Below are 24278 nucleotides of genomic sequence, written 5' to 3'. Positions count from 1 at the left end.
GCAGTAGGATTTTTTTAATTAAACTATAGTTGATGTACAACGTTTCTTCTATTTCTGTTGTACAGCAAAGTGACCCAATCACACATAGTTCCCTGTTTTATATGGTAGGACCCCATTTTCAGATTCTTAAACCACTGTACCACAATGGGAACTCGAGATAATATGTTTCTTGAAGGTAGAGACAATACCTTCTAATTCACTGAATTCACATTACCTAGTTCTGTGAATGGGACAGAGAGGGTATGGGATTAAAGTAATCATCAAAATTAAACAAATTAAAAATGTTAGTTCAAAAAAACCACTTCAGATTGTTTTATTCCTTCTGTGCAAGAAATGCAAATAATTGAACAAATAAATAAAATTACGTCTTCTAGTGACAAAGTTATCCAAAATGGTATAAAGAACAGTCATTTATAATAACAGCATTATGGTTATTGTTTCAAATTGATTTAAGAGTTTAAGAAAAAAAAAGTTGAAAGAAAAAAAGGCATTCTTTTAAAAGAAGGAAACAAGTAATGAAACAAATGTGAAGGAGTTTTTTTCTTTAGTAAAACATAAACTTATAAGCAGCTACCATGAATTTACAAACTATGTCTATCCTTCTTATTGAAGTACTGAATTTACGCCTGAAGGAAGGAGTTATATGGATTGTATATTAGCAGTTTTAGTAAAGCTGTAGAGGGGAAAGCGGTTACAAATATGATTGTAAATCTTTCTTAGCTACCCCAGGCTAGCTGCATACACATACATTGACTAAAGTCAGATTCTTGGAAGTAGAGCCTAGGGTAACAGTACGTGTGGCAAGTATTTATTAAGGAGGTGCTTCCAGGGAGACTGGTAAAGGAATAAAGAATGCAGTATAGGGAAGGAAGAAAAGCCAAGAAAGGATGAGATTTCAGGATACGTCTGCATTAGTCCTGCACTGGTCAGTTATTGGTGTAAGCCATGGACAATGGGCAGGCAAACAAGAAGTAGGTAAATTTAGGAAGAACTACAGAGTTGGTTGGGTCCAGTAGATCATAAGCAGTCCTCTGAAGATAATTGAAAGTTATACTTTAGCAGCAAATACACAGAAGTGGAGTGACGGTTTACACAGAACCAGTGTAAGAGATGAAAGGGAACTGGAGGGACCACCAATACTGCTCATACTTTGGGCTAGCAATTTTTTTCTTTTATTTTATTGAGGTATAGTTCATTTGCAACATTATATTAGTTTCAGGTGTACAACACAGTGATTCAAAAATTTTATAGCTTATAGTCCATTTAAAGTTATATTATAAAATATTGGCTATAGTCCCTGTTCAGTGCAATATATCTTTGTAGCTTATTTTATTCATGCCTAATTACTTTTAGATTGATTCACCCAATCACTTTTCTACACTCATTCTATTACAGAAGATGGAAAGCCAAAATTATTTCCCAGACTTCCTTGCAGCTAAAGTTCTGTATTAGAAATAGATATTTTGGACAGTGCAAATAAGGTGGAAAAATCTTCCTGCAGCTGTTGACTATTGTTGCTATCTAGGAGGCTCATAAGTACCCAACTATTCCCTGGAGCAGTATTGTGGAATACATTCTCCAACTTTGTACAGATCAAAAATCAGTGGTAGGATATCAAAAAGAATACTTAGAAATAAACTCAACCAAGACGAAAGATTTGTACACTGACAACTACAAAACACTGATGAAAGATATTAAAAACACAAATAAATGGAGATATTTTGTGCTCATGGATTAGAAGATTGCATATTGTCAAAATGTCCACAGTACTCAGAGCAATCTACAAATTCAGGGCAATCCCTGTCAAAATCCCAACAGCATTTTTTTTTTGCTCAAATTGAAAAAAAAATCCTAAAATTTATATGGATTTCAAAAGACTTCAAATATTCAATCCTCTTGAGAAAGAAAAACAAAACTGAAGGATTCATACTTGCTGATTTCAAAACAAATTGAAAAGCTAAATTAATCAAAACAGTATGGTACTGGCATTAAGACAAATTGTACAAAATAGAGTACCCAGAAATAAATCCTCACATGTATGGTCAAATAACTTTCAACAAGGCACCAAGAATATGCATTGGAGCAAGGGTAGTCTCTTCAACAACTGGTATTGAGAAAACAGAAAACCACATGCAAAAGAATGAAGTTTGACACTTACCCTATATCATATACAAAATTTAACTTAAAATGGATGAGATGCCAAAATATAAGACCCGGAACAGCAACACAGGAAACATAGCGGCAAAGTTTTATAACCTTGAGTTTTTTGACAACGATTTCTTGGGTGTGACATCAAAAAGCACAGACATGAGGATGCAGGTTAGATCCCTGGCCTCGTTCAGTGGGTTAGGAATCCAGCGTTACTGTGAGCTATGGTGTAGGTCACAGATGCGGCTAGGATCCCGTGTTGCTGTGGCTGTGGTGTAGGCCAGTGGCCACAGCTCGGATTCAACCCCTAGCCTGGGAACCTACATATGCTGCAGGTGCAGCCCTAAAAAGACAAAAGACAAAAGACAAAAAAAAAAAAAAAAAAAAAAAAAAGCACAGTCAACATAAAATAGACAAATGGGACTACATCAAACTGAAAAGCTCTTCACCGCAAAGGAAACAACCAACAGAGTGAAAAGGCAACTTAAGGGATAAGACAAAATATTTCCAAGCCACGTACATAAGCAGTTAACATCCAGAACATTAAAGAACTCCTACAACTCAAAAACAAAAACAATTTCATTTTTAAATTGGCAAAGGGCTTGAATAGACATTTCTCCAAAGATACATAAATGGCCAACAATCATATGAAAAAATGCTCAAAGTCATTTATCATCAGGGAAATGCACATCAAAATCACAATGGGATGTAACTTCACACCTGATACAATGTTTATTATCAGTAGAACAGAAAATAACAAGTGTTAAAACGTGAGGAAATGGGACTCTTTGTCCACTATTGGTGGAAACATAAAACTGGCTGCTATGGAAAAGTGTACAGAGGGTTTTCAAAAAAAATAGAAATAGAATTATCATATGATCCAGCAATCCTACTTCTAGGTGTATATCCAAAAGAATTGAAAATAGGATGTCCAAGAGATATTTTCACACACATGATCATTGTAGCATTATTCACAATAGCCAAGAGGTAGAAGCAACCTCAATGTCCACCAATGGATGAATGGCTAAAGAAAGTGTAATATATACATCAAGAAGAGTGTTATTTAACCTATAAAAAATCCTGCCATACACTACAACAGGAGTGTAACTTGAGAACACTATTCTAAGTGAAATAAACCAGTCACAAGACAACAAATGCTGTATGATTCCACAAATATGGGATACCTAAGGCAGATAGACTCCTACAAACAAGGTGGAATGGTGGTTGCCAGGGGCTGGGGCAAAAGGCGTTCAATGGATATAGCATTTTGGTTTTGCAAGAGGGAAAATTTCTAGAGATATGTTGTGTAACAATGTACATACAGTTAACATGACTGCACTATACACTTAAAAATGGTCAAAATGACAAATTGTATGTTATGTGCTTTCTACCACACTTAAAAAAAAAAGCAGTGGTGGTTGTAGAGGATACTTGTTCTGACTTCCTACTCCTGGATTAAATCTTTGAAAGTCCACTCTCTGGGTTCTGGTGAGAAGAAGGATTGTGATGACATCAGAGGTAGCATAGCTCTGGCTGCAGTCTCAGAAGGGCTCCTGTGGGACAGTGGGTCTCGTTAATGCAATACCCACAAGTCACTGGGAGATTTTATTAAAATCAGATTCTGGTTGAATTAGTCTGGGATGGGGCCTGAGATAAACAAACAAGCTCCCAAGTGATTCAAGGCTTGGGACCACACTTCTGAGAGTCAAGGATCTATGATCAGGTCTATGTAGTTCTGGAAGCGTAGAACCTGTTTGGGGTTTTTTTTGTTTTTGTTTTTGTTTTTTTTTTTTCAGTCCAATTATTTTACCAGTATCTGACTCTCTGTATTAAATCTTTTCCTAGAGTAGAGTACACGAAGTGGTTTCCACTTCCTGATTGCATCTTGAATTAACCCTGGACAATAGTTCAGCTAATTCATTTAATAAACATTACTGAGAATCTATTACATGCCAAAATCTACTCTAAGAGCTAATGCAAGAGTGATAAAACAAGGCAAGACCTGTGTTTTTAGGAAGTTTGCATAATATCACTGAAAGTCAACAAATGTATCAGATAGTGAACGTTGCTCCTAATCAAAAGGTTGATAGTTTTATCAGGGACATTGGCTCAATCAGTCTCTCAATCTGATGTATACATGTAATGATGCATGGGTCTTAGAGAAGGAATAAAATAAGGCTATTGTGATTCTCATGCTAAAAGGATCAGTCTTCCACCACACACACATAAAAGGCTCAAACTTAAGAAGGCAGGAGAAAAGGGTGAGGTTCATAGCTCCTTCACCCTGAAGATACTGGGCAGGGGAATTACATCCTAGGAAATCTGCCTTAAACAGCCAGGCAACCCAACAGAGAGATCACAGAGCTTTGATGCTGATGAAACTCTTGGGTAGCATGACAATAAAAGTCAATGTGATGCAAGAAATAAGGGTGAAAAAAATAGAAGGAAACGAAGAGGATGAAGGAGAAGTTCAAAAAAGAATGAAGATTCAGTCACCACACTGTACAATAGAAAAAAAAAATAATGCATTGGGGAAATAAAAAAATAAAATAAATGAATACCCATCAAAAAAAAAAAAAAAGTAAATGGGTAAAGAGAAGAAAATCATTATCTGCAAGTCATGAAGCTCCACCTACTGATCAGAGAAAGTTTTGCTTTCTATGTTGATAGAATCTTCTCTTCCGTGAGGTAGAAAAAAAAATGACCCAACAATGTAAACTGGATTTTGTGTCTTGGTCCCCATATGTCACTCCTGAGTGTGTACCTCAGGCAAGTCACAACTTCAGGGAGCTGTAGTAAGAAAACCATTGTAGCCATGCCTCCTAGAGAGGGTTTCAGAATGGATTAGTAAAGAGGCAGGTATGGAACCCATGACAAGTAAGGACTCCCAAGGATTACATGGCATTTATTCTCTTATTTTTCATTCTACGGTAATACTTTTTTAGGAGCTATTGGCCTTAGAAGGTAAAAGAGTCAATTTTGTACTCTGGGCAACCAAAGCAGGGCTCCAATCTACATTGTTCTCACTCTCTCCTACCTGAAATCCTATTGCAGATAGAGTTATGGCACAGTTCAGCACTTTAACTTTATGGTCACAAGCGGAGTATAGTTAACTTTTATTGATTATATTCCATCTTATTTCATAAGTGCTTCAAGATGCTTAAAAAGCCCTATGTAATAAATGAAAGTATAAACTTAAAATTAATATAGTATGAGAGTAGATGGAAAAACAGGAATAGCAATATTAGAGTCAAGAATGAGATTAAAAATTAATATCATTATGGCCCTCATGCGGTTGGCTTTGAGCTTTCTCACAGTTAAAGGTATGGCCTACCATTTTCCAAAATGGGAAACTTACCTATGAAATGAGAACTAAATCATACCTACTGAAAGGAGAGCCACTTTTACGTCTTGCACTACAAGAAATGATTCATATCCTTAGAGAGATACCATAGAATTCTTTCTTTTAATCTTCAGTACAGCCTGAAATAGCATGCTTAAATCCATTCAATAAAACCAATTCTGGGATGATGGTGGGAATGAGAACAATACTTCTATGTGTATTGGGATTATTTGCCACACTCAACTGAAATAACTTTTAAGGTTAGACTTAAGAGTTTTGCAGTGAGACAGTTCTGAATTTAAATACCATCCCCACCGCTAAATAAATTTGTGGTCATGAGAAATTTTTAATGCTGCTGTGTCTAATTTTTCTCTCTCTAAAAAGAGTAAACATCGCTTTCTAGAATTAAATGATGTACAGGAAAGTGGCTAGCATGGTATGAGGCGCATATTAAGTTTATTTTCTTTCTTCCATCTGTATTCTTCAAAATGCCTAGCACAAGCTTCCACAAATGATAGGCACTCAAATATTCACCCAACTGCAGTCAGGGCTCTATGATACCCTGATGCTATTCTTTCCCTGGGTCCAAAATGACTCAAAAGAGGAATGCCTTGAACCATCTTCCAAATTTAGATTGTTCAATAAAAGATTGTCCAATTTCTCTTAAAACCTGACTCAATATAGTCAATGCTGAAGATCTCGGGGGCTCTGTGATTTTAGGGTTAGTTTCTGAAAGGGCCCCCAGCAATCCCCACCTGCCCTTGTGTAAACCTGAGTGTGAGCTATACCCAGTGATTTATTTCTAATGAAAAAAATAAAACCAAGGTGATTGGATGACACTTCTGAGATTACATTACAAATGGGTGACTTCATCTTGCTCGCATTCTCTCTGTCTCCCTCTGGTTCTCCTGCATGCTTGTTCCTTGAAGCAAGCTGTCAGGTTGTAAATTGCCCTTGGAGGAGGCCCACATGGCAAACTGAGGGATCCCTCTGACCAACAACTGTAAGACACTTAAGCTCTTAAGTCAATAACCCTTGAGGAATTGAATCCTGCCAACACGTGGGTGAAGGGGGAGGGAGTGGGGTGGTTGGGGAGCTTGAGGTTAATAGATACAAACTATTGCCTTTGGAATGGATTAGCAATGAGATCCTGCTGTGTAGCACTTGGAACTATGTCTAGTCACTTATGATGGAGCATGATAATGTGCAAAAATAGAATGTGTACATATATGTGTAACTGGGTCACCATGCTATAAGGTAGAAAAAAATTGAATTGGGGAAATAACTATTAAAAATAATAAAAATCAATACAAACATAAAATATTATATGATGAATATTTCTACTTGTCATTAAATATTAAAAACATGATTTTTATTGCATGGTACTGCATCGTAGGCTTATACCAGGTACATATTTTGATTTAAGAAAAACATGCATGTGTTATCTACAAAACTGAGACACTGTTTGAACTTCATCATATTTTTCCCAAGTTTAGCACAGCACTTAGCACATAATAAGTGCCCTCATCAACATTCTTTGTACTGAATGCAGAGTATCTTTTAAATTTATTATCAAATTTTCCCTAATAAAGGATTGGTAGCACAGATGTTCAATTTGCCTCAAACAAGTGGTCCCAATATGATCCATTAATCGCCTATATTTTTTTGATATAGGGTTCATGTTTCAAGAAGCTTTGGGGAATATTGTAGTGATTCTCAGGGAACATCTGATTTGGTACAAGTTCAGTGCAAAGAAATGCTCTGAAGTAGAATAAAAAGTGGCAGGGGTATCATTACAATAAAGCAATTTCTAGGAATAGTTCAGATGATTCTGCTAGTGCTCCATCCCAATTTCAAAGTAGTACCTTGTCCCTAGCAATGTCCTGCATTTCATCATTTCAGAAAAACTCATCTCTTTGTGCCATCTAATGTCAAGGAATAGGTTTCAAATAAAAATGTCCTTTCAGGAGCTCTCTCTGTGGTGCAATGGGTTAATCCAGCTGTTTCTGTGGAGGAGCTGGTGTGATCCTTGGCCCAGCACAGTGGGTTAAGACGTTCCTACAGCTCCAGCTCGGATGCAGTCCCTGGCCAGGGAACTTCCAAATGCCACTGAGACTGCAGGGGGAAAAAAATGTTCCTTCAAGAGCAAAAAGTAGAAGAGAACTGAGTATCAGAAACCTAGCTCTGACCACCATACAAGTATCTAGAGAAACAGATTTCATCCTTAGCACTTCTGGTACATTCTTTGTTGTGAAATGTTAGGCATCATAGGATGTTTAACAGCATCTCTGACCTTTACTCACTAAATGCCAGTAACAAATTCCTCTCCCTGAAACATAACAACCAAAAATGTCTCCAGACATTGTTAAATGTCCCCTGGAGGGGGAAATTACCCCCTTATTAAGAACTGATCTATTCATGCCCACTTAGGATGGCCATAAAAATTTTTTTAAAGAAAATACTAAGGTTGGAAAGGATGTGAAGAAATTGGAATCCTCATGATTTACTGATGGGAATGTGAATAGCATAGCCATTGTGGGAAATAATTTGACAGTTTCTAAAAGTTAAATAGAGAATTACTACATGACCTGGCAGTTCTACTTTTAGGTATATATATCCAAAAGAATTGAAAGCAGGGACTCAAATATCTGTAAACAATGTTAACAGCAATATGAGTCACAGTATCCAGAGTAAAAATAACCCCATATACCCATCAATAGATGAATAAACAAAATATGATATATGTGTGTGTTACATATATATTTTATGTATAGAAAATTCAGTCATAAAAATGAATGTAATTTTGATACATGCTACAACATAGATGGATTTGAAAACATTTTTAGTGAAATAAGACAGAAAGACAGATATTGCATGTTTCCACTTATATGTGGTACTCTGAATAAGCAAATTCAGAGAGAGAGCAGCGTAAAGATTACCAGGGACTAGAGGGAGGGGGGGAAAGGGAAGTTAATTGCTTAATAGATACAAAGTTTCTGTTTGGGAATGGAATAGTGGTGATGTGTATACAGCATTGTGAATTATTTAATGCCACTGACCTATAGCCTTACAAATAGGTAAAATGATAAACATCACATTATGTATATTTTACCACAATTTTTTTTTGTCTTTTTGCCATTTCTGGGGCCATTCCCACGGCATATGGAAGTTCCCAGGCTGGGGGTCGAATCTGAGCTGCAGCCACTGGCCTACGCCAGAGCCACAGCAACGCAGGATCCAAGCCGCTTCTGTGACCTACACCACGGCTCACAGCAACGCCAGATCCTTAACCCACTGAGCAAGGCCGGGGATCGAACCCACAACCTCCTGGTTCCTAGTCGGATTTGTTAACTACGGAGCCATGATGGGAACTTGACCACAAATTTTTAAAAACTTTTTAAAAATTATATGACATAATTCTTAAAACAATTGAGTTTACACAATTTCATAATACTTTTATAAATAATTGTTTCAATTAATATTATATGATTATTTACATTCAAGAGAATAAGAAAAAAACAAAATGTCTGTTTATTATTAATTACTCATAGGTTTTTCAGATGAATTATTTATTTAGTGTTAGAAGATGGGTAGGGATTGGAAATCCCTTACCTACGAAGCTGGGAGACCTGGATTCTGGACCTAATTCACTGTATGCAGTTAAAGCATATTATTTTATCTCCTTTATCCTTAGTCTCCTCATCCATAAATTGTAAAATCTACATTAATAACGTTATGACCATTTGAAGTTGTAAATATCCATATTCTATAATTCTGAGAATGAGACTATGAAAATCATTTTTGAAGTATTTATGGAAAACCACGATAAGAAGTGTCATAAACATTTCTTTGCACAGAAGTACCAGAAAATGATGAGGCATTATATTGAATTTTAAAAAGTATGGTGATCTGAAAACTGCAATTTTAAAACAAAATTTCCATTGTGATAAAATACAAAGATTTTCTTGGGGGTGAGATGTTAGCTTGGCTTCCCAGCTTATGGTATAAGGTTATTTACATCCTGGTCTTTCCCATTTGTTTCTCCATCCCCTTCCTCTCCACCTTCTTTATTATATATTTCACCTATTTCATTACTGTTATTACATATTCTCACTTAACAGAAAGTTTTAACTCCAAAAATTATATGATGATATCATTAGAAGTATACTTATTTGGGGGATAGTTAGAAACACTACTCATTGACAACAGTAACAAAGATGACAATGATTATAAAGTAAGAGCTAACATTTTTTTTTTGAGCATTTAAACTGTGGACTACTCCCTGTATCACTTTTTATGCTTTCTCCTATCTAAGTCTCATGAGCATCATATTGGTCACGATCCCCATTGTACAGGGACAGAAATAGACCTCCCAGCTATGAAGTGATAGAGCTGGAATTCGCAACTTTATAGATATTTCTGAATATAGAGTCTGCACTCTTAACCATTTTTCCTGTCTCAAGCCCTTAACCATCCACCAAGCAAGGAATCAAGAGCATTTATCATAAGGAGAAAAAATAAAAGTACGTTTCCCCATCTGTTACTAGGAGATGTAAGAGAAGATAGCTTCCTAACCTTTTTATGAATGAATAAATTCATGAATAAGTGGTGGCCAGAATGACAACACGGGCAAAAACTTGCTAGCTTAAAAAAAAAAAAAAAAAAAACTTGTTACTAGAAAGGGTTTCCCTGGATACCACTGCCATGTTCTTTTCCCTACCAGAACATATTAAAAGCTGTTAAACATTACAAGTATTAAACATCACTTCAGACAGAAATAAATTAATTTTTTTCTTTTTAGGGCCACACCTGCAGCATATTGAAGTTTCTGGGCTAGGGGTCAAATCAGAGTTGCAGCTGCCAGCCTACACCACAGCCATGGCAATACTGATCTGAGCCCAGGGCTTGCAGTAACACTGGACCTTTAACCCACTGAGCAAGGCCAAGGATTGAACCCACATCCTCACCGATACTATGTCAGGTTCTTAACCCACTGAACCACAACAGGTATTCCCAGAAATAAATTATTTTTATATTCTAGGCAGAAAAATAGATTGTCTCTTCCACAACATACAAAGTTGTGTGTGTGTCTGTATGCATATTTCTGATGACCTATAGAAACCTAAAGAAAGAGAATAGCTGACCACCTCCATCAAGCCTCACTTCTCCCTCCATCCACTGGCACAGTATCCTGTCACTTACACAAGTTCTTGGCCTTCTGGGCCTATGCAGCCAGCATGGTTGCTTTTTATCTGTTGGTCTCTATTCTAGGCCACACAAGGTATCCTTCTCAGGATTTCTCTTCCCTAATGGCCCCTTGAGCCCTCCTGCAAAGACAGCTTCTCACATCTGGGCAGGTATTCTAGTCTCTTACCTCTTTCATCAGGACTCCATTTAATTCCTCCCATACTGGCTTTTACATATCAGGAGACTAATTTTTATAATGAGTCAGAAAAGCCTGATGACTTACAGTCTCCTGGCAGCATATTCTGGCAGCAAAGTTGCCTGAGGACTTATCAGGTTAATGCCTGTGTGTTTCTGAATCTCTCCATTCCCCCTAAGAGGGGAATAGATATTCCCATGAGCATGACTATGTCAGGATTGAGATTATATTAATTAGCAAGCACTTATCCCCTGCCTCGAGTTGCAAGTTAAAAAAAAAAAAAAAAAACACATAAAATCATCTTGTGTCAGCAGGGTGCTTATAGCATTGGCAGCCTTGGTTTTTTTAACCTACCTCTAAACGTTTGTGTTTTCCTCATTGAGGAAATTTGAAAAGTATATGCCTTTGAAGCTAGGGATATAAAACCCCTTAATATCCACCTCAGTTGATGCATACCCCCCCAAAAAATTGAAAGACAATAAAATGAAAGGCATTAAATTCCTCAGCATTTTAGTTCTTTATTGATTAACCTTCTGGAATGAATTACTGTCAATATACAGATATTTCTTATTTGTCTGATTATCCATTTTCAGGGAAGAAGACAAGGACCCAGATCTGGGAGAGGGGGAAATCATTTCCCACTATAGGCCAGATTTAGGAATTTTCTTATCCAAATTACTAGCTCAATGGCCAAGTCACCCAGGCTTTGTGGCCCTGTCAATTTAAAACTCTCTATAAGACAGTGCAAAACAAAAAAACAAAAAAACAAAAAAAAACAAAAAACAAGATCAATAGAAAATCCTGTGCTGCATTGGAAACCACGTACTAGGGAATCATATCCTGTTTCAAAAGAATTCTGCTTGACAGCAGTTAGCATTCCCACTTTACAGATAAAATATAAGTTGCTCACTCCCAAACCCTTACAGTTAGTATGGAACAGGGAGCAGGCACTCCACAAGAACTAGCAGGGAAGAGGAGAGGGAGAGAGGGAGGGAGGAAAGAATTGATTGGCAAGTAACTCTAATCCTCTCTCTCCCCCTACTTTTATCTAGCTGTAGCAACACACATTGATAGGTATTTGTTTGGTCTCCATTTCCTTGCTCTGTCCCTGAAATAGGTGCTATTTGATGGTGAAATAATCTGAAATACAATGGGATGAAAAGGAGCAATGATCTGGGATAATCCAGAAAAAAATCATTCTGGTGTTAACATGACAGTCACTCAGCCTTAAACACTTTCTTTTTAAAGCAGGGCATTGTGGTATGGTAGAAAACAAGAGCCAGCAGACAGGGTGTGCATACTTCTCCCTATTTGCAATTAACAAGATGACTAAGAGGGTAATGAAACTTCCTGGTTAGTTTCATCATCTGTGAAAAAATGGTAATTTTCATACCGGCGTTTCTGGGACAAATTTAAATTTCATATTGGTGTTTCTGGTAAAACAGCACATCAAACAATTGGTACAATATTTTTATAAAGTTCATATCTGACAATCACTTAGCAAACTGTAAGCTCTGTCATCATCATCATTCACTCTTAGTTTCTCAAGCGATCCTCATGTGAATTTTTTTAAATGGGCAAAGGGCATATGGATCAAATAAGGGTTTGTTTGGCATCCCGTAGTTTATCATAAATAGCTTAGAATTTCTACTTTCCATTACACGGTCTGTGAGTCTCTGGTCTGGTTACTGAAATTAGTCTTCTACAGTCCAACCAAAATAACACTCACACGCAACCAAAGGAATACGAGATATCTTAAGAGGTATATCTATCTTTAGTTCACACAAGGAACAACCTAGGAATGGAGCCCTTTACAGACTGAATTGAAGATTCTGCTTCTGGCTATGTTGGAGTAACTGAAAAGATAAATCATTTGTTATCAGGGAAAGGTAAATTAAAACTACAATGATAGACTACTCCATACGCACTGGAACAGCTAAAATTCTAAAAGGCAAAAACATACAGCAACATATATATTGCTAATGGGAACATATAATGTTACAGCCACTGTTGGTTACTAACAAGGAGAGGAGAAACACTTTAAGGCCATGCAGACATGCTGCTTCTTATAACAATTCTGCCTTGATTCAACAATCATTCATACTTCTTGCCTGAAAGAGTCTTCACTCTGATGATTGCAAAAGGATCCTTAATAACCCTTATGTTCTCTCTATATTTAACAATTGGCACTCAGCATTCCACTGGAAGCAAGAATTCTTTTGTCCCCCATCCAGACATCTTTCTATTCATCTATTTATTATCAGGATGAATGCATAGGCTACTGGTTTTTCTACTACTGATAATTTAATACTGTCAATTATTACACTCAAATGGTCCCAGATGTGGCCAGCAGGAATCCCCTCAAGTTGGCACTTGCATCCTTGGGATATGCCCCATTATTTTTTTAATCACTTTCTTATCTTTTGACTCTTCAAAACTTTTAGGAGTAAGTCCAGCAGGAATGATTGCTTCTGTTTATAAACTCCCTAATATACAAACCCTCCTATCCTGTTAGCCCGTCTACTAGGTCAACAAAATCCCAAATAGGGGAGAAATATTATTGCAATGCCATCCCCAATACCTAAGGCATAGTAGCCATTATATGCCCAAACACACACACACACTCTTCTCTCCCTATTTTATCATAAACCCATAAAGTTAATTATCTTCCATATTTATATATTTCTATTTCTCTGGTTCTCAGCACAGTGCTTTTCAGAGCAAGTGTTCAGTAAGCATTTGTTGAAAGAACTAGAAACATTACTCACAGAAAGAAGAAAAAAAGAAGAGAAAAAAGAAATCTCCAAGCAGAAATTCATAAACATATCTGACAATTGGCTGGGCAATGAGGTGTAGGGTATGATCTGAAAAGACCAAAACTCACATGTGATTTTTCCAATAAGCTGTACTTTTTGTACTCTGTCTTTTGCATGTGGTAGTGATGGTGATTTCTGTGGCCAATGCTTAACTTTCCTGAGTGACTCAGCCTTGTTGCCCCAATATATTGCCAAGAGCTAATCGCCTTTCATGCTGCTCTAATAGTAATGACAACCATCAAATACTGAGCAAGTTATGTGCCAGGCACTAAAGTGAATGGTAATTCTCCTCAGTATGTTCCCTGTACATAAAGGAGACAAGGAGTACTCTATTACATGGCCCCAAATTATCAGCACCAAATCAAACTCTACAGAAAGCCCTTTTCCTAGCCACCTTATATAGAATCGGTTGTCTTTTCCAGTTAAAGTTGACATCAATGTGATAAATTGCCAGACACTGTCAGGTAATAATTAGTACTATTCCATGCTTCTTTTCTCTCTATTGTACCACGGGGTTGAGAACCTGGAAAACACACAGCCTGATCCCATTGCCAGGAGGAGTTAGATTCAGATGATAGGAGACTCTTGTGTGAAATTTGAAAAGTGGAAGAGAAGGAAAAGCCATCTCCACCAGCTGACACTGTCAACACACACACACACATATCAACACCCATTCCCCACACACATACATCCAAACACAATGTACATACATACATATACACAACAACACACACGCTCCAGTCCTTCAGAGCAAGGCTTTCATTGGCTTGATTCTTCCTTAAGGCCAGGAAGCAAAGTGGAGTCTGAATAATTACTGGGCCAATTGCTTTATTTTACCGATTAGCGCAAGTTTCCTAAATCAAACCATTATTCTGGCTGAGATACTTTGACTTAGACAAAGTTATCTTTGATCCATGACATATTTTGTGCATAAATAAAATCACTATTTGAATTCTAAATATTTGTATGAACTTTATATTTTCTAAAGAAAAATATCGCCAAGGGAATTTTCAACAAAAATGTTAATGATTGCTTTTTTTTCTTTTAGATTAAATATCACCAAAATCCCAGTACTTCAGCAATAGGTAGATGAAGATGGAGAATAAGGACATGTTAGATTGAAAGACTATCTTGAGTAAAGGCATGGAGAACAAGGAAAAACAAAATAAGAAGAGTTTTCCATAGATGGAGAGAATAAATGTGCATTCAGTTTGGAGTTCTAGTCTTCTGACTTATAATACTGGGATAATCAATTGGGCTATAAGAAATAGAAAGATTGTTAAATGGTCCTTAACCCCCCTAAACCTCAGAGCTAATACATTAGCTGTGTAGTTAGGGTAATTAACCATCCAGATTTGGCCAGAATGGAGGATCTCTCAAGACAGAATTTTCAGTGCTGAAGTAAGCCAAGTCCTAAGCAAACCTGGAGAAGTTAATCACTCTACCTGCTGGCATGACATCAAGACTCCATAATGTCTTAGGGGTTTTGTCTTCCTTTAATAGGAAGACTAGAAGAAAATTCTTATATTTACCTCTTTTCAGTTTGAATGTTTTCAATCATATTAATCATCACCACAGCCCTTAAGTTAGTAATTCTCAATCTTGGCTACATACTAGTGATGACTTGGGAAGCTTTTTTTAATTACATTTATTCCTATTAGCATATAGTTGATTTACAATGTTGAGTCAACTTCTTCTGCACAACATGGTGACCCAGTCATACATAAACATACATTCTTTTTTTTCGTATTATCTTCCCTTATGGTTGATCCCAAGAGCTTTAACAAATCTAGGTGCCTGGGAATTATCCTGCCCAAATGAAAGCAGACATCATATTTTGTGAAAGTCCCTGAGTCCAATGTGTAGCTGAGATTGAAAACTGCAGGCTTTGATTCAATTTTAAAGAGTTCCACTTCATAAAAGTGGAACATGGAGTTTTAGAGTGACTCAAGTCAACACCATTATTTTGTAACAGTGTTGGAACATGGTCCTTTTTCTTCTATGAGGATGAATGGGTGGTGTTGATACCTAAAACTGATCTGACTCGGATAAACAGTTACAAATTAAATTCTCTCCCCTGCCAGACCTCTCCCCTGCCAGTCTACCTCCAAGAGCTCAAAGAAGAAAAATACAAAAATAACTGGAATAATCATATGCTTGGGCACTGTTGTTTTAGCAGCAAAAAGTTACTGAACATGTAAATTATACACTTGAGGAAAAAAGATGAGATTTCTACCTTCATTTTTGCTACCAAAGAGCATATTTCAAGGCAAACAAGGAGTCACAGTTTGTTTAATGACTAATTTTCACACCGGGTGAATAAAATCTATAGTTGTTCTGTCTTGTCACCAGAGAGTCAATGTCCTAGAATGTAGAAAAGTTTCATATTTCCAAGGACTTGTAACCTTGAAACAAAGAAAAAAACTATAGGAAACTATTGTTAAAATAGGAAATTAGAGACACATGCACCCACATGTTCATTGCAGCACTATTCACAATAGCCAGGACATGGAAATAACCTAAATGTCCATCAACAAATGACTAGATTAGGAAGATGTGGTATATATACACAATGGAATACTACTCAGCCATAAAAAGAACAACATAATGCCATTTGCAGCAACATGGATGGAACGAGAGAATCTCATACTGAGTGAAATGAGCCAGAAAGACAAAGACAAATGCCATATGATATCACTTATCCAGCACAAATGAACATCTCCACAGAAAAGAAAATCATGGACTTGGAGAACAGACTTGTGGCTGTCCCAAAGGAGAGGGAGGGAGTGGGAGGGACCTGGAGCTTGGGGTTATCAGATACAACTTAGAATAGATTTACAAGGGGATCCTGCTGAGTAGCATTGAGAACTATGGCTAGATACTCATATTGCAACAGAACAAAGGGTGGGAAAAAAATGTATACATGTAAGAGTAACTTGATCCCCATGCTGTGCAGTGGGAAAAAAATTTAAAAATAGGAAATTATGCTTTGTCACTTAAAAATCCAAGTATTGTCATAGCAGGTTGACATATAAAATAAGTCATAATTATGCCATTATCCTTGAGCTGACAGACTGGGGTCTAATGATTTCAACCAGCGTACAGATGATCTTACAAGCAGGAAAAGAGTTAAAGGCATTCCTCTTTTGTAAAAATTTCTATAAGTAAAATTAAGTGACCTTAGTAAACAAAGCTTTAAAACACAAAGTCTCAATTTTCCACTACAATTAACACCATCTTTGTAGGCTGCTACAAGGATTAAATGAGATAAAATGCTATGAGAAAGTATGTGATGCCAGGCACTTAGTGTCAGGTTACTGTGCTGTTGGATCCTCAACTAAGACATACTCTCATACTTTAATATTCCCTACATCAGCAACTTTTCCTGTCTTTATATCCATCATTTTTTTTTTTTTGCCTGCACCCATGGCATGCAGAAGTGCCTGGGCTAGGCATCAAACCCACGTCACAGCAGTAACCCAGGCCATTGGAGTGATAACTGCAGAATACTTAATCTACTATGTCACAAGGGAACTCCCATCATTCTACTATGATATGTTTAATGACCTAACTAAATTCTTGGCTTTATAAAAGTAGTTTTGTTTACTACTGTTGCTGCATTTCTCAAAACAAATTCTGACATGTAGCAGGTGCTCAATAGATACATTTATGGGTGGACTGAATCCATGGATGGATGGATGAAATACTGAAGCAATCAGACTGTAGAATAGAGGAGTCATTTCCTCACCACAACAGAAGAGGAGCAGGGTTTGTAGTTGGACTAATACCACAGATCTGAACAACTATACAATCTCTTATCTGAAATGGGCTAGTTTCCAGCTACCTGACTTTTTTCTCAAAAACCAGTTTCTCAGATTCTGCTTTCATATTGGAAAATAAATCTCTATAAATCTGGAATCCAGCTCTATGTACTGACCCCCTTTAGGTTGTGGCCAGAAAAAAAAACTAAAAACTAAACTAAAAAACTAAACTAAAAAAAACTTATTTGGTAGACTTTAAAGAGTTTTTTGGGACTATCCAACCAGGTATAGCCATCACTTCAAGAAATGGATTTATCCTGCAAAATAGTATATCCATTCACTCGTAAGTTGCCACTCAAATGTTTCATGGTTGGGTGAGAAAGTTCTTGGAAAGAGTGTCTTTTTTCTTGCTATTCTATAGAAGCCTATGCTTTTAAGTCACTGATGTGCTGAAACTGCTCATTCATTTAGTTATTCTCATTGCTCAGTGAGTATCTTCTATATATAAAATCCATGAGGGAAGGGAACTTTTTTTCAATCCAGTCTTGGATGCAGACAAAAATGTAAATAGGCAAATATATGATTTAGGATTAAAATAAAAACTACAAAGAATACAGGGAACACTGTGAGAGAATGACACAAGCTAATACATTAAAATTTGAAAAGATGAGCTTTATGCAAAGATCTAGGCTGGGATGAAGGCATGGGGCAGTGTTCAGGCAGAAAAACAGCTTATGCAAAGTTCCAGAATGATGGAGAGCATTATTTAGGGAACTGGTTGGAACTGAGTGGTCCAGGAAAGGATTAGTATCAAATGATGTTAGAGAGATCACATGAGGCTTTGGCAGAAGGGGGTAAGAGCTTTAAAAAAAATTCTAAGTGCCATTGGAAACATTTAGTGACTTTAGTGACTTTTAGTAACTTTAACCAGGAGCATTTTGTAACCAGATTTGTATTTTTAAAAATCACTCTGGTTGCTACATGGAAAGTGAGTTGCTGGAATAAGAACATAATTCTGCTATCATTCCGCTAATCTGACTGAAAGTCAGTAGGAACCATGGGTTTAACATGTGTTCCTGCCATTTACCAAAGAACATCAAATCAGGCCTGAGTTCCAAATGGAAAAAGAACTGACAGAAACATAAGCCCATGGTAGCTCCGATCTATATCAATGTGTGTAGTCAAAAACTGCTGAATAAATAAAGGAATTAGAATTCCTCTTTGTTCCATGAGGCAGAAAGTCTCCATTTCCTCTCCATGTTTGACTACCCCATGAGACTTGGAAAGGTGGGGACTGTTGCCATATTCTTTGTATCCCAGAATGAGAATAGACAGGGATTTACAATCGTCACATGTGCCATTTTTAAGATATCATGTGTACTTTCCAAGGGAACAATGTAGTAGTAACACTGAATACAATCAAGTAACTTGAACACAACCAAAGAACTTGTTCATTATAATCACCAGAGATTCAGACATGTACATCTCAGGACCAGTATTTTTAGCCTCCACATACTAGAGTTTTCCCACACATCACAATGGCTGTGTTTTACAATTGGGTCAATTGAACAGTTATAGGAACTGTTATACCCACGTATAACCATGCAAGTTCTGGGCTCCCAATTCAAGGTCAAGGTAACCAAAATATTACACAGTAAATCTTCTTTAAAGTTTGTGATTTCATCGTCTGGGTCATAATTTTAATGAGATTTTTGAGAATCGTCACCTTTTAATTTGTATTTATCTTCATTCTTAAGAAATTAAGGGTTTTTGGTGTTGTATTTTACTGTAATGAATGTATGCCCCTTCCCTTAGATAATTGCCTAAGTGATACCAGACAATGTTTGAACATTAAACTCAGCACATGTGTTCTTTCTTCTAGATTTAAATAACTCTTCAAATACCATCACAACTTTCAAAATCTCTCTCTTTAGTAGGCAAGTCATATATTTCATAGATAGAATTTTGATTTGACAGAGGTCAGAATAATCAAATTTGCATGTACCCCATGCCAAAAAAAAAAAACCCTCTAAATTCTTGTAAATGCTTTGACAACTGATTCCAATGATGGACTATAGCGAAGTATCACGAAGTATCATAAAATAATTAGTACTTTCTCTACAAAATCCCAGATGTTATCAGCAGTGTTCAGAAATCACTAGTAGACCACAAGATATTTAATTAGTACTCAAACAGGTCTTCAGATTCATTCCAACAATTCCTATATGCAAAGCATGAAACCTAACAAAAAAGTGACTAATATAAAAGTTTGAAGTATCAGAATTGTATCAGACAAACCTCTTGATTTTCTTTCCTCTCTTTTTATTTTTTGACTAATATACTAAGATTATATTTATCTTCAGGGAAAATTTCACTTTCCCTCTGTTGATTGTATTTAATATAAGCATTCCATCACAAAAAAATGTTTTAATTGATGGTTATTAACAATATAGCCTCTGGGTGGAAAGTCGTTTAAATGTTTAGATTCATTATGAGAGTTAACTTGAGGATACAAATTGTTAAGAGAAATATATAAGAAGCAGCTCTTATTCATTAGTTTTTTAATTTCTTGTATCATAGATAACAGGTGGGGGGAAAAGAGTAGAAAAGAAAGGGAAGTTAAAAAATAGGAAGGCAAAAGACAAATTAGGAAGATATATTGAAACTCAAAGGGAAAAAAAGACAAATACGAAGAAAGAGCAAAGTACTTAGAGGATGCGGTTATCTGGGACTAGCCCTAAGTATTTTATTTTTAAAAAATGGCTTTTACAACAATTGGGCTTAATAAATATAGGTTAAAAAAACTTGGAGGACAAAATAAATTTAAAGAATTCCATGAAATTATCATGAGTGTTAAAGAACACACTTGTCAAGTTATTAGGTTTCAACCTGACTTTCTGAACATTTGCACTTGGCTTTGCTTCGTTGGAGAAAAAATTGAAAAGCCAACTTAATGTGTTAGTAATAACTTAGAGTAAGAACATTTCACATTAACATTCTTAGAATATAGACCATCTTAGGAGAGGGGGATAAGATCAATGCAAATTATTTCCAATTTAGGTGCACCTTGAAAAGACTTGTCACCAGAGTCTATTGTACTGTCTATCATTAATAGTTATTGTTGGCAAATGGTCAGTACTCCCTTCCCAAACAGCCTTAAACCTATATAACAGCTCTCTTGCTTAGGAGGATTTAATCACTTATTAATATTCTATTTTGATGTTTGTAACTAAGTTGCCCAAATTAACAAAACATATTTAATTTTTGAGACACTCATCTAATGGATAGTTATGAAAGCGGGAATCCAGCAAGAAATGTAATACTGGAATGAGAAAAACATACGTAAAAACTTTGGAATGACCATAGTTAATTGCATTTGGCTAGAACACCTTGCCCAGCTCTATATTCAAGATAAACATGGCTGAGATTAGAAGGGAAGCCTGCTACAGAAGGCACTCGCCTGAGAGCTGGAGGCTGAAGGTTCAGCCCACGGCTCCTATAATGATTTGACGCATGGCCAGGGCAAACTTCTCAGGGAAGATTTGACACCACCCATAAAAAGAGGTCCGAGACAATACCTGCTAAGCTTGCTCGATGCTAGTCATAATCATAGCAATCATGGGCTGATTCATATTCTCTCATGGGTGATATAAAATTTTAGTGGATTTTATCATATAAAAATGAAAAATTTTCCCCTTGTTACAGTTTGTTCCTCCCTTTGCAACATATTTGTTCTTATTCAAAACAATCATTATCCCTTTGCAAGCAGAATGTCTTGATTAAAATCAGCCAAAGGATCATTTTGATTTTGACTTTGTTAAACTTATTCAGTGATTAACATTTCATCATTTTTTTTTTTTTGTCTTTTTGCCATTTCTTGGGCCGCTCCCGTGGCATATGGAGTTTCCCAGGCTAGGGGTCTAATCAGAGCTATAGCTGCCAGCCTACACCAGAGCCACAGCAACGCAGGATCCGAGCTGCGTCTGTGACCTACACCACAGCTCACGGCAACGCCGGATTGTTAACCCACTGAGCAAGGGCAGGGATCAAACCCGCAACCTCATGGTTCCTAGTCGGATTCGTTAACCACTGAGCCATGACAGGAACTCCAATTTCATCATTTCTACCACAGGACAATATCTCTATATTCAAAGATAAGATCTGGAAATTGAACTCGTCAGCCTCGGCCCCTTTTAAACTATGGTACAGCTATTATGTCATGAGTGTGTTGGGCTAAAGGAGAAATCTCTTCTAACTCAAGGCAATACTTGAACTCTTTGAAAAAAAGGACTCCTCTGACACCTATTTGAGACTTTCCTAGAGTGTGGAAACAACCAAGGAAACAACCAGAACTTCAAAGTTTCTGCATTATTGTCTTTCATAAGAACTATAGGAAAGCTAACCACGGCATCTTTAAAGCACTTACCCATTCTCCTTTTGTGGGAAGACCCTAACCAGAAATTAACTAACCCCTCATTGTGAAGATGGTTGTATATGCACGGCAGTGTAGGATGTTTTATGGTTTTTCTCATTAATTCATTTAGTCAACAAATATTTTTAGTTTTTATCATGTGTCAAGCACTAGAATAGGACTTGGAAATAAAATGATGGCCAATATAGAAATGTTCTATTTATAGGTTATATACTGTCAGGACAGGGAGATAAATAGGTAGTTTTAATATAGAGTGATAATGGCGATGGTAGAGGAAGTTCAAGAGCAACAAGCAAGAATATTGAACTCAGTCTAAGGGTGGCTGTTGAGACATGTACAGTTGGTCCTAATGGATTCTGTATTTGAAAAATGCACATCTACCACTAAAATGTGTAACGCCCCCCAAAAAAAATTAATACTTGCAACTTGTTCTGGCTCATTCACAGAAATGAGCAGAGCAGGGAAAATTTTGGATGTCTGGACTCACATGTACCCAGCAGAGGTGGAAGAAGCTGGTGCTCTCTCTTAGCTCAGACAGGAACATTGAGTGGTGACTATCAAGGGCTGTGCAGGGCAATGCAAGATGCTCTGACACCACCAGTTAGACTGGCTTTGAATCCCAACTCTGTCACCCGTTAGTGGGGCAACCTCACTTAATACTTCTGAACCTTGTTTTTGCTTTTGTAAAATAAGGAAAATGGAATTTACCAGGATGAGTTGCTTTTAGAATATAAGATTAGAATCTATGTGAAGTATGTTTATGTGAGATTCATGCTTGCAACAAAATACCACCTATGCTACCTTTGGCTGGAAAACTATAGGATTTATTGCAGAATGTAGAGGGCCTTACAGAACTAGTAGGTTGGATGCTTATAGGAAACACATGCTTAAAATGGGCAGGAGTAACACAAAATCTTCAGAACTAGCTCTGCCAGAAAATGTTAGCAGTTTCTTCTCCTTACCACCACCACAAGTAAGTCCTAATTATTCAAGGAATTTGTGTTAATCTCTCCAGGTTCAAATCACAGGTGAGTAAACTATAATGGACAAGCCAAGACAACCTGCCCTTTCTCTGCCAGAGGAAGGCTGAGAGAGACTGTTTCCTCTCAGGCATTTTTAGTGCTCCAAGTGGCACTGTCTTCTACAGTATATTTCAAAATGGCAAATCCTCACAAAGTAGGCAAAGGAATTAGATTCGCAGGCCCAAATGTAACAACAAATGTCCAGCATATCCATACAATATGAGAGGAAGCAAAACATTGAATTACTGATGAAAGCATTCCCTTAGAAGAGAGAACTGAGAAACCAATAAACTATTTAGTATCTTCAGGCTCCTAAGTCCTAGGAAACTAAAGACTCTTTGTTCCAAAGATACATACATGGGAATAAGCATATGCTTTATTTATCACCTACTGTGTGCAGGAGGACACACCCTAAGGAGCCCTTTAGATTTGTCCCCAATTCATTGACAAAAATATAAATGTCCTTAATTCCAACTATGGCTTTCATGACATAGCATCACCAACTTCCAGTCCCTCTGATGTTACTAAGAACTGCTTTTACTTTATTCTTTCTTCCCTAACTCTCATAACTTCCACATCCCAACTCCCAACTTCAGCCAGCCAGAAAATCTACATCTTAAACTATAATTTAAGCCCTTTCTCTACATCAAGAGCTAAATTTGTTAATACACTTGATGTTTTTACAAACATCTCTAAAATTAAGATCAAACTTCAAGGCAAGCATAACACCCACCATTTTTTAAGGATGGCATGAAGATGTTAAGTAACTTGCCAGCATCACATAACAAGGACTATATATGAGTTTCAAATCCAGATCTGCAGAAGTCTAAACCTATTTATAGTCAACGAATTACACTGTCTCAATTTTTTTCTTGACCTTCCAAATAGGCCTAAGTACGTAGATAATTTCCCAGGTCCTCTTTTCTACAAGCTACTTAGGACTTCCATTCCCCAGAAATCTGTAACATACTTATAAATGGTTAACAAAATTGAAGTCTTCTATCCTTCCCAAGACATGGGAACTCCTCTCAATTTTCCTTTGCTTACAGTGTTACAGAGGTGAAGACCCCCTCATGCTTTCCTCTGCTTCCCAAGCAAGTGCCCCTCTAGTCACTATCAGAGGCCAGGTTAGTCTTGGCAGTTTCTTTCCTCTTTCACTGCAGTGAGGAAACTACCTGTTTTTTGCCTGCTCAGGATAACATGTCTGAAATGGAAGTAATTATTAAAGTATTCCATAAGTTTCCATCATGGCTCAGCAGAAATGAACCCAACTAGTATCCATGAGGTTGTGGGTTCAATCCCTGGCCTCACACAGTGGGTTAACAATCCAGTGTTGCTGCAAACTGCGGTTTAGGTCACAGATGCGGCTTGGA

At 36.9% G+C, this 24278-nt stretch overlaps 1 long non-coding RNA gene across 5 annotated transcripts in view; it reads right to left on the bottom strand.

The window, feature by feature from the left end:
• The window catches only part of LOC146403698 (uncharacterized), a 225233-nt gene that overhangs the window by 135088 nt on the left and 65867 nt on the right, over positions 1 to 24278 (bottom strand). For 2 of the 5 annotated variants that reach the window (XR_014843410.1, XR_014843409.1), the window contains exon 1: positions 10866 to 10931. The exons of 2 other annotated variants lie outside the window; for them this stretch is intronic. This is a non-coding gene — a long non-coding RNA (uncharacterized LOC146403698). Of the gene's footprint in view, positions 1 to 10865; positions 11058 to 24278 lie in introns of those variants that run through there. One more of the 5 variants, XR_014843414.1, reaches the window with a different exon arrangement.

Source organism: Sus scrofa, chromosome 4, assembly GCF_054392235.1.
Source record: "Sus scrofa isolate SSC_HxYL_T2T_F1_AM1 chromosome 4, Sscrofa_HxYL_maternal_Yorkshire_Landrace_v2.0, whole genome shotgun sequence".
In the NCBI taxonomy this organism is placed as follows: Eukaryota; Metazoa; Chordata; class Mammalia; order Artiodactyla; family Suidae; genus Sus; species Sus scrofa.
Note: the sequence above shows the minus strand (reverse complement) of the source record. Positions and strands in the feature narration are given on the sequence as shown.